The sequence below is a fragment of the Gigantopelta aegis genome, chromosome 6 (genome assembly GCF_016097555.1).
Source record: "Gigantopelta aegis isolate Gae_Host chromosome 6, Gae_host_genome, whole genome shotgun sequence".
Classification (NCBI taxonomy): Eukaryota; Metazoa; Mollusca; class Gastropoda; order Neomphalida; family Peltospiridae; genus Gigantopelta; species Gigantopelta aegis.
In genome coordinates this window covers 59,675,630-59,687,802 of record NC_054704.1, presented here as the reverse complement: position 1 = coordinate 59,687,802, position 12,173 = coordinate 59,675,630, and the positions used below count along the sequence as shown (strand labels likewise).

General features: G+C 35.7%; 2 long non-coding RNA genes across 3 annotated transcripts in view; one reads left to right on the top strand and one right to left on the bottom strand.

Moving 5' to 3' along the window:
- LOC121374320 overlaps positions 1–12,173 on the top strand; it is a 116,468-nt gene that overhangs the window by 52,224 nt on the left and 52,071 nt on the right. The gene's annotated exons all lie outside the window — the stretch shown is intronic.
- Positions 4,269–12,173, bottom strand: part of LOC121374322 — a 57,679-nt gene continuing 49,774 nt past the window's right edge. For both annotated transcript variants that reach the window (XR_005958228.1, XR_005958227.1), the window contains exons 3-4: positions 9,679–9,812; positions 4,269–4,328 (exon numbers count right to left, since the gene is read on the bottom strand). This is a non-coding gene — a long non-coding RNA (uncharacterized LOC121374322). The remainder of the gene's footprint in view (positions 4,329–9,678; positions 9,813–12,173) is intronic.

Sequence of the window (12,173 nt, the reverse complement as noted above, 5' to 3'; positions counted from 1 at the left end):
TTATAAAGGGAAATTCAACATTCCTACTCCTTGTGACCTCTCTTAGAAAAAGCCAAACACTTGAATAGCCTGTGTAACAAAGTCAACACCTAGAGGTGGTTCCTTGAGAATGATGTGGATTACACATTGATTTATATGGGTGTGTGGGCTGGCCACAATAGCTTGTGGATGTATTTAAAAGTCAGCCCCACTCATCTGAGATAATCTTAACGGGGATGCATGTAGGTGTGACAGGAAGGGGGCATTATCATACTAAGGCTGAAGTAAACCTATTTGTAAGAAAAATATTTCTTTCAATAAAAAAACATCTATTGAATCTGCCCTTAGGCCAGCTATAAAAATATATTGTTTGTTACCAACCAACAAAATTTTAATGAAAACAACATGCCCATCTACTTTGTTTTCCAACATTTGTTTTGTATTTAATACATTTAAAATGCTAGATTATAGCAAACACTGTTACTATTTAAGCTTGATGTTAGCTGGTAATTACCTTGTGTCAAAGTTGTACAAGCATACATGTATCTTACACAGTTGTAACTACTTCATTTCGAGCTAGTATTTGGAACTTTTTTTACAGCCATGCGACCAGCCTGTTGCAGCAAGCTTCCCGCACACTTGCCATGAGCTTCCCGCACACTTGCGACGAGCTTCCCGCACACTTACGACGAGCTTCCCACACACATGTGACAAGCTTCCCGCAAGCTTGTTCAGTTAAAGCTAGTATTTAGAACCTTTTTACAACCTTGCGACAAGCTTCCCGCAAGCTTGCGACTAGGGTTTTTTGTGTGGGTTTTTTTTTTTTTTTTTTTTCCCCAGCCTATTCTGACCATGTCAAGGTTGGGAAGCCTTGAATTCATGGTCTTACATCAAAGTAATATAATTTATATACAAGTACATATATCTAATTTGTGGTATAATAATGTTATATAGTCATATATAACAATTTAATACATAAATATATTTGTAATGTTTCTGTATAAATTAAAGATTAGCAAAAAACAAAACAAATTTCTGTGACTCATAGAATGGAAAGGACTGGGAAATATATAGGAGAAAAAGAAAGAAGATATAATGGTTAAAACACATATTTTATAATAAATTGATAAATAACTAAATAAGATATATATATATATATATATATATATATATATATATATATATATATATGGCAAGCAAGAAAATATATAAATAAATACATGGGGGGGGATTTAAATCTATACTAACGCGAAACGAAAAAGACCTTGCGACAAGTTATCTGCATGCTTATGACGAGCTTCCCGCATGCCTTCGACAAGCTTTCCGCAAGCGTGCTACGAGCTACCCGCAAGCTTGCGACGAGCTTCCCGCAAACTAACGACAAGCTACTTGCAAGCTTGCACCATCATCAGCGGCGGCCATCTTGCATCTTGTCTAATTGTAAAACCCCCAACAATGATCATTTCTAAAGTGAAAACATGAACTGTTAAAACAAAACAAAATGGGTGCCACCAGGGTTTCTGCCAGAGGGTATAATGGGTATGGCGCAATACCCAAATTGTTTTGCAGAATTTATTTTTGTAAGTTGCTGTATTACTGTATAATTTTGTTAACCCTAACCCTAAACCTAATCCATTTTCTTTCTGGGGAGGCCTCCACCCCACCCCCACCCCATACCCAATATCAACTGGTTGCATTCAGCATACACATTGTAAATATCCAATTTCATAGCACCATGCCCAAGTATTTCATTCTGGCAAAAACACTGACTACATGTAGTCAGATATTTACAAAATTAGTTTTCCTGTATGATATAAACATGTTCCACATATGTGGGGTAGTCTTGACTAAACTAATATGCTAAAATAAATTCTGATCCTATATTCTTCTTCTTCTCTTAGGATATATTCTTCCACTGTCTGGAGATCCACACAGTGGTGTAAAGTCATTTGTTTGTTTCTTCTTGTTTTCTTTTTTCTCCTGTTCCACCAAGCAGGATTGTACCTATGGCCTCTGATTCACAGAGACATTTTTTGCTTCTTCTCAAGATCCACCAGGCAGTTTTGAATCAAAGTTAGTCCAAATGATCCTTCAATGGCACTTACTAAATGTTGTTATTTTTTGGGCTGATTCAAAATCCAATATGGCTGCTCTGGCCTTTGACTGACTGAGTTGTTTTTGACTTCTCAAGGTCCATGTACAAGCAGATTTCAACCAAATCTATTCCAAATTATCCTCTCATCACCCTGACCAAGTATTGTTATTTTTTAGGCTGATTCAAAATCCAAGATGGCTACCATAGCCTCTGATTGGCTCAGACATTTTCAACGTCTTCTCAAATTCCACCAGGTAAATTTCAACCAATCATGACCCAAGTCATCCTCTCATAGTCATGCATATGTTGTTATTTTGGGGGCCAATTGAAAATCCAATAATTACAAGATGATCCTGTTTTAACCACATTACATCATCATGCATATGTATTAATATTAATTTTGTTTTAATTATTATGGTAAATACTATCTAAATCTGTTAGATGTATGTTTGGTTGTTTAGCCACTGGTCCCAATGAATTTGATAAATCATGTGAGAAGTTATGAATTTAAAAAAAAATAACCATGAAAATGATTTGGACTTGGTATTTTTTCTGTTCAATTTCAACTACACAAACTAAGCCTTTTTTGTGTGGAACCTTGCACAAGCTTCCACAAGTATAGACATGCTTGCATAGTTGAAGATATGCATGCAGTAAGCTTGCACAAGCTTGCAAAATTAAAACATGCTTGCAGGAAGCTTGCACAGTTGAAGATATGCATGCAGCAAGCGTGCGCATGCTTTCACAAATAAAAACATGCATGCAGCAAGCTTGCAGAATTACTAACTACCTTACGCGAGCTAAATTTTAGCAAATAGCTTGCATTACTACCTTATAACAACCTTGTAACTACCTTACAACAACCTAGCTGCAAGCATGCAATTTCATTTGGGATTGTTGCTATCTTCAAAGGACATTTTTTTAATCAGTCTTGTAATCAATAGCTGTCAAATAATCTTGGTATAAAGAACAAGAAAACCCCCATCAATTGTGATTATAGTCCGTTTGCATGAAAAGGGAACTAATGAATTGGCATATAACTCTATAATATATAATGTTAAATCTTATATTAAATCATATTACGGAGTTTTAAACCCATATTACGGAGTTTTAAACCCAATTAAAAAATTTGGTGTAAATAAAAAAAGTTTCTTAACCAAATTATATAGATTAATACAGGATTGAAGACAAAATGCTAGAACAGCCTTAGCTGCATTTTTGCTATCGAAGTAATCGATGTGTTAATTAATAATGTTTTGTAGTAGTCAGGCTTTCCTTTCAATATGGAAAGATCCCATTTAAAAGAATCCTTAAGCAAGGCTTTTAGCTTGGTATGCACATTCAATGATATATAATGCACATTATTGCTTAATATCAACAAGTATAATCTTATATTTATTTAATTAAAATGGTTAAATGTGATGGCTATTATATATAATGGGCACAGCCATTTTGTACTATCCCAGTACTTATCGTGTCACGTCAGGAATTAGTCTTAGAACTGAAGATTTTTGAAAATGCATTGCAATGTTCTGTAATAATATCCATCCCAATAAGCCAGCAGTAAGTATATATTATTTTTCAATACAAAATAAACCACCATTGTCAAAGTATCGAAATAAGTGTATTATGTTTTGTCCATACATTAACACCACATACTGAAATGATAATCGGAGTGTTCTCTTAGTTAATTGGTCTTTTCATTTCGTGGTTCCTGATTGGCAGGTGTATACTTGGATGGTCACCATTCAAGGTGTCTAGAAAAAACAACAACTATGTGCCTGTTTTATTAAGATCACAGGGTATTGTGGGACAACCGGCCACCCCTAAAATGGTAATGGACATTATCAGATGTCCTGCTTTATTACTATAAATAATTTTGTAAAACCCTTGATTATAAGTAGACTTTCCCATCTAAAATCACAAAAACTGACCAATAACGTAGTCCCAAAGAAAAAAAATTCTCACTTGGGTATCGTGAGTTGTCGTTTTTGCTCCAACATACCCTACCAACAGACCTAATAATATGCATTTTTTCTTTGGATTTTTTAAGAAAAAAATACTATAACCCCATTTCGTTTTATTAATGCAAATTGAAATATTTTTTTTAAAAATAGTTTATTATATTATCAAGTCATTTATTTTGTTTTACAAGTCAGGTTGATCAAAGCCTTGTCGTAAATGACTGTGTTTGTTTACACTGTGTATACAGGAGTTGATCGGAGTTGACGTCACTTCGCCCCAAGCTAGAATTCTGGAAGTAACAAAAACAAAAGAAAATGGCTACCCCCAGTTAGCAAAAATAATCACTTTTTTTATTAACTCTAAAATTACGCATTTTTTATTTCTTAAAGTGTCAGCATGTGTTGGTGGTCCGGGTATGCATCTTTCTAATGCATAAGGCTCATGTTTGAGTTTACTGTCCGTTATATTATAAGAAAGAAATAATGGAGCACTTGGTATTGTAGACCACATTAGCATTGTAATACATGAATGTATAAAGTAAAAGATGTAATGTGAGATTGAATGTCAGAAACACAGTTAACTTCCTAGCACTATATGGATGAGTGATTTGGATGCAACCATTCTTTCCTGTTACTGTTGGTATGATCCCTAATTTATTTCCATCGGTATGCTTTTAATAATGTAATTTTTTAAAGTACATTAAAACTCCTTATAAGACCGGACCCTCTCTAAACCGGACATTTTCACATCTTTTAACACTAAAATTTTCCTCTCTAAACTGAACACTGGACGAATAATTCAGTCCCAAACTCTTTATTTAGTGTAATTTATACCTCTGAAAACCGGACAACCAGACCACTGTCAATCATTACGGCACCACTAATTGTTTCGTCTATTGTCACTTTGCTGTCTTCAGCCAGATTATCTAACTGGAAACATAGCCGGTGCAATATACACATGCCCAGGGTAGCCATCAGATGTGTAATCACTGTTACATATATGAATGGGTATTGTTGGCAAATAACAAGCCATTAAAGATCTAATGACAGATGATATCCATCACAAACATGTTTATTGTTTGCTTCAAGGATACACTGTCTTCCTGTTGTTTGAATTTGATTTTGTTTTAAAAATGTTTGTTTTTTTATTTTTTTATTTACCAAAATAAAGAGTAGGCAAAAGTAGTGTTGAAAAGATGTCCATAGAACTTCATTGCCATATCGATTTTCAATGTGGAACATCCAGCTAAATTTTGCCATATTGAACTATTACTCGATGATAAACTTAAGATCATTAAAAGTTTTAAAAGTATATAAGAAAACGTTAAAATATCCCTCTGCGTTAACTTTTCTGTCCAGGAGCCAGATGGTGCCTACTTCTATTTTTTTAAGCGCCAAATAACAAAATTAGGAGTCATGTTTATGTACCGATAGTGTATGTATGTATGAATGTATGTATAGTGTGTGCATGTTTGTATATGTGAGTGTATGTATCTGTGTCCGTGTGTGTGTGTGTGTGTGTGTGTGTGTGTGTGTGTGTGTGTGTGTGTGTGTAGATATTAAAGAACCTTGAAAAGCATGAAGTGTATCAGAGAAACAATTGTGCAATTTATATATGTACTGGATGACTACTATCTGTAATTATCTATTGAATATTACATCAGAAAGTAAATTCTAAGTCTCTACCATAACACTTTGATTGTAATAATCTGACTAAACACACTTTACTAAAATGCAATGCTGGAGAGTGGCAGTCCTATATTCGAAGCATGCTGTATGCTGTTATAAATCTATAATGGCGAATTTGCGTGCTACATAAAAACGGTTGACAGATATCACAATCATGTAATCGACTTCAATTTTTGTTTAAATTGTTGATACGATTGTAATGCTTTGTTACAAAGTTTTACTTTCCTTTTAAATAAAGTGTCTCATAAGGTGTACCAAGAAATGTTTTATAACTATTTAGGTATCTCTTACTCTGATAATATATACTTGTTAAAATTTGACTTCGATCGTTTTAGCGAAAATATGGTTGTGGTCTGTTTTTGTGGTTATCGATTTTTATCTCCGCGAAATCGAAGGTGAAGTGATTTTTGCCTATGTACTTAACAAGGCAAAGTTTAGTGGTATATACAGAGACTATTTCACCAGAATTGTCCCCTAGCGTGACTATTGCTGATCTGTTTATATGAACTTTGGTATAAAATATTTTAGTTGCCAAACGAAAACAATGGTTGACCAGATCGGTCGCAATGTAGAGGCCTGTAAAAGCTTCTTTATTAGATTACTACCTGTTGGATTTATCTTCAATACATATATAAAGTCGAATATCAATAGGATACTAGTGGAAACAAATGACAGGGTGCGACAATAGCTTTTGTATCAATACAAACCCCTAAAAACCGGACAACTCTGAAAACCGGACAAAATTCTTGGTCCAATGCATGTTCAGTTTAGAGGTGTTTTACTGTATATGTAAACAGAATTTTTTAAATAATTATTATAATCAAAAATAGAAACATTGCATGCTAGTAATTCCTAAAGAGCTTTTTTTTCAAACTTGAAGCTGTTTAGAGATTACAAAGTTGAATCAGTTGTATAAATGGTCAGCAGTAACTTCTGTAATCTATGTTACTGAATGCATAGAAATATCACTGCTTTTATTACTTACAACTACTAGGGGCATAAATAAAATAATAAAACGTGAAAAAATTAACCATTTTTGGATATAAGTTTCATGTTTTTTCACATATACATTTATGAACCATGATATTTTTACAGAACTTGTTTAATATATGTCTACTGCACTGGTCCATTAATTCTGGAATATGCAGTAGCAGCTGTAGTGCACTACATGTCCCATCCATATATTCTCACCAATACTGAAACATTTTCTTTTGTAATCTCTGTATTTCTTTTCTTGGTGACATTTCAATTTGGATTCACTTACCAAACACAATTGCATGTGAACCAGTTGGGCCTCTTCATACAGCAGTGTGATAAGCATATAAAATGGCCTATGAGGGCAACCATGTTAGTTAATTCCATTATGCCATCCCTCGACATCGTTGCTAGTTCGGATGCCAAGTCCGTAGACTCTCCATGATGGTGGTGACAAAATAGCGCTGGTTATCCAAGTTTTCCGGACATATTCAAACAGATTTTAGGCTGTCTGTAACTGTCTCCATATTACACATAGGGTGTTGCCACAAATGACATTTATTACATTGGATAACTTCTTGTTGTGGATGCACAGTATGATGACATGATAAGCATGGATATGGCATATCAAAGCAGCTTGTGCTTTGTTTACTGGTATTGGTCTATGTACCTATGTACAGTTATTGTATCTGTCTATATTGTCTATGATGTAGGATCATGCTTATAATTCAATGGATATGTTGTTTTCAAATTTAATATGAGATGCAATCAAAAAGTTCCGAGACTACGCCTCTAAAACAACAAAAAACATGCCGTATCTAATTTTGGCCACCGTCCCCTTCGATGTAGCCACCTTGTGCAGCGATACACCACTCCCAGTGCTTCTGTCATGCTTGGAATGCCCCGGGAAGTCACGTTCTTTAAGTGAGTAAAGAACCATCTGCGATTTGCGCTGGATCACCTCCACGATGTTAAAATGGTGACCTGTCAGATTGGGGAAGAGAAAGAAGTTGCAGGGAGCCAAATCTGGTGAGTAGGGGGTGTGAGAAGTGACGATCATGTTGGTCCGGGCAAACAATTTGCATGTTTACAACACACTGTGAGGGGGCGCGTTGTCATGATGAAGCACCCAATTACCATCGCACCACAGTTGAGGTTGTTTGCACCAAATGTCCCCCCTCAGACACCTCAGAACATTACAGTAGAACTTGACGTCGATAGTATGACCCTGGAGGACAAATTCATGGTGCACAATTTCGCGAATGTCGATGAAAACAACAAGCATGCTCTTGGTTGCGCTTCTGACCTGCCTTGCCTTCTTCGGTCTTGGAGAGTGCAGTCTCTTCCACTGCGAAGACTGCTGTTTGGTCTCTGGGTCGTAGCCTTAGACCCAACTCTCGTGACCGGTGATGATCCTCGACATGAAGGTTGGGTCATCCTGGGCCTGTTGACAGAGTTCCTCGCAGACTTCGACTCGGTGCTGCTTTTGCTCGGGGTTCAGGAGCTTAGGCACGAACTTGGCAGCGATGCGGTGCATGTCCAAATCAGATGTGAGGATTGTGTGAACTGTTCCAAATGACACATTGACGATGTCAGCAACTTCCTTGATGGTAATCCGATGATCCTGACGCACAATTCGTTAAGTTTTTTCGACATTTTCAGGGATTATGCTCGTGGAGGGTCACCCTGACCTCTCGTCATCCTCCAGTGATGTTCTGCCCCTTTTAAAGCGAGAATGCCACTCAAAACACCTCGCCCGCCTCATTGCTTCATTTCTGTAGGCTTCCTTAAGCATTTCGAGGGTCTCTGTTGCTGATTTCCTGAGTTTGATACAAAATTTGATGTTTGCTCTCTGCTTAAGTTTCAGGTCCATAGTGAAATCGCAAATAAGCAAGTACACATGGTCACAAAAATGCATGTAACACACATTCCCAATGTTGAACACGCGACGTCACGTGACATACGGAATAACGAAAATCACTGCTCGTTCCTGCTGCACGTCCATGGCCATGTCACGCTCCATTCGTTCCATTCCATTCGTTCGCAACAGGAACAGTCTCGGAAATTTTTTATCACCTCGTATGTAATCAGATGTTGGTTGAGGCCATGCTTACCGTATATGTAATTGAGTAGATTTTTAATCAAACTGATGTATTCTAATTTAATCACTTACTAGTAATCTCAATCTAGTGGGTTTTTTTGTAATCAAAAGTTGATTGCTAAAAACATACGCACCTTGGATTTGTCTCATGTATTTTAATACGGTCGTAAAATATCAGCAATCATCTTAAAAACAAGAATCTTCAGACTCATAATATTGTTACTGTATTTAAGTGCTAACTCAAACGATTCCAAAATAACAAAAAAATTTTCTACATGAAGCGCTATAGGTATACCTCTTATTAAGTCAACATAATAGCTTAATCTTGACATGAGTACTTTTCTAGTATATATGCTTCGAATATAGGACTGCCACTCTCCAGCATTGCATTTTAGTAAAGTGTTTTAGTCAGATTATTACAATCAAAGTGTTATGGTAGAGACTTAGAATTTACTTTCTGACGTAATATTCAATAGATAATTACAGATAGTAGTCACCCAGTACATCATGTATATAAATTGCACAATTGTTTCTCTGATACACTTCATGTTTTTTAAAGTTCTTTAATATTTGCACACACACACACACACACACACACAAACACACACACACACAAACACACACACACACACAAACACACACACACACACACAAACACACACACACACAAACACACACACAAACACACACACACACAAACACACACACAAACACACACACACAAACACACACACACACACACACACACACACAAACACACACACACACAAACACACACACACACACAAACACACACACAAACACAAACACACACACACACACACACAAACACACACACACACAAACACACACACACACACAAAGTACGAACTTACCGTAATTTGTATAAATCATGGCTTAGCACAGACGTTTGTACTGTGTACCAAGTGAATGTTTGTCTGATTAAAATTGTTTCTGGGTTTTTTGTGTGTGTTTTTTCTCTCTCTTTTCTTTTTATTTTGACATGCACCTAGAAAGAAAAATAATAGCATGTGAACTCTTTTTGTTTGAGATGTCTTTTTCAATGTTGTAAGTCAATTCACATGCAACCAATGTGTCTTTGAGCTGCTCCACACCACTCTCTCAATGTTTAACACATGAAGACATCAATGAAACAATCGACCGGTAATCAATAATTGTATTCTTTGTAGTTATCATATTGCCAGTTCCTTCTTGTAACATTCTAACAAAGGAGTAGTTTGTCAGGAAGACAATTGGTTGTGTAAGAACTCTTGGAAATACAGTGTTGATATGAACAATGTTAATGCCAGACAGGAATGAATAATTTAATTTACTCACTCAGCCAGTAATATTGTGCAACAAACAACATATTTTTGGTAAAGCTGTAAAACAAAAATAACATTAAAAATGCAATCATTTACTTGATACTGTAACAAGTGATTCACTATCACTTACATTATAGTAAACTTACTGCTATATAGGCCTCATATCACAGTTATCTTCCCATTTGAGAAATTTGTCCGCACAAGTAGTCTGCTGTTTGACTGTGATTATTTCATGGCGGACAGTTTTGAAGTTGCAACTATTAGACTGAAGTTGACAGGGGAGAACATGTAGTTTGCAAAGGTGTAACTTGTTGACATTGAAGACCTTTTTGTGGTAATTCCGGCCCATACAAAAGTAGTGCTTTTTGTGTAAAATGGGTGTACTCTGGCCAGGTTTAGTGGGTGTGTTTGTTTAAACCAATATCCTGGGAGAAAGAGCTGGACAACAGGGGTTGTCCTTTTCAGGGTATGTTTCCCTCAGGCAGGCAAAGGTACATTAAAAAAAATCAATGGGCCTGCTGATATTAATAAAAATGTTATAGCCACTAACACTGTATAGAAACCTATAGCGTAATTACTTGTGGTCTGTGGCCATATGAAAGGTCCATGGGAAGAACCTACAGTGTCCACTTTTGATACATTTGTTGATTAATCAGTACTAACCCATATTTAGAGTATATACTTTTTAACTGCAAACTACTCCAGTATTATAACATGTTCTTTCACATAGTATAAGTGTATTTAAAATAGATTTAATATGAAACACCATGCTAGCTATGTATATTTCAGTGATGTTATGTCAAAATAGTTCACACAGGCAAACTTTCAACATGTAATAGTTATTCATCTCACTTTCTGTCAAGTTAAATTATTACACCGTTGTTTAAAAATGTATCCAGCGGACACAAATGTAATATTCTATTTTTTACCTATCTTCAGAAAACAGTTATAAAATAATTTTAAATGCTTTTTCCAACTAAAACCTATGTACGGCCCTAACTTTAGCATCACAGACAAGTCAATTTCAGGTTAACTTGTACGTCACAGAGTGCATGATCGATTCAACCATGCTTTTTCTTTCATTGGATGGTATGGCATTGGTGACCTGGTCATCACCTAGGAGCAGCCAGTCATATGTTTTTTAATTTAAAATGTTATCACATGTATGTGTATTAACATTACGAATGATATTCTCACCAACAGGTGTGTAAGAAAAATATTTCACGATTGCATTACTGCAGAGTTGTAAATTCAATTATTTCAAAATCGTAGGTTATTCTCATGGACCCTTCATATATATATGTTAAAAGTTGTTTTGTTTAACGACACCACTAGAGTACATTGATTTATTAATCATCGGCTATTGGATGTCAAATATTTGATAATTTTGACATTTAGTCTTAGAGAGGAAACCTGCTACATTTTTCCATTAGTAGCAAGGGATCTTTTATATGCACCATCCCACAGATAGAATAGCACATACTACGGCCTTTGTGGTGCACTGGCTGGAATGAGAAATAGCCCAATGGGCCCACCGATGGAGATCGATCCTTGACCAACTGCACATCAAGCAAACGCTTTACCACTGGACTACGTTGTGTCCTCTCCTATATATACAAGTACATTTCGTATATATGTATACTATCACTTTATACATTATATTAAAATGATCAGCTATATTTGACTGAATGTAAATTGTTTGATTGGTTTAGTTTTCTCACTGTCACTCTGTCAGCCTTTTTCGAGGTTTATGTTTGAATCGGAACAAATGGGTATTTAAAATACTTTTTTAAGTATACTAACATATTGAGGTTTTGTTATGAAATTATTTTTCAAGCCGACAGTTGAGCAAAGTAACACTAGTAATCTAGTCTTGGTGTTTGCCACACCAATACTTATAGTAAGTTTCATTAGGATACGTCATAACTAATCACTTAATACATGGCATAAAAGAAACTTCACAAGTCTAGCACGAGTCTCACACATTTGACTTTTATCTCATCACATTCATGTACATGTACATCTCAATCTCACAAAACTGGGAG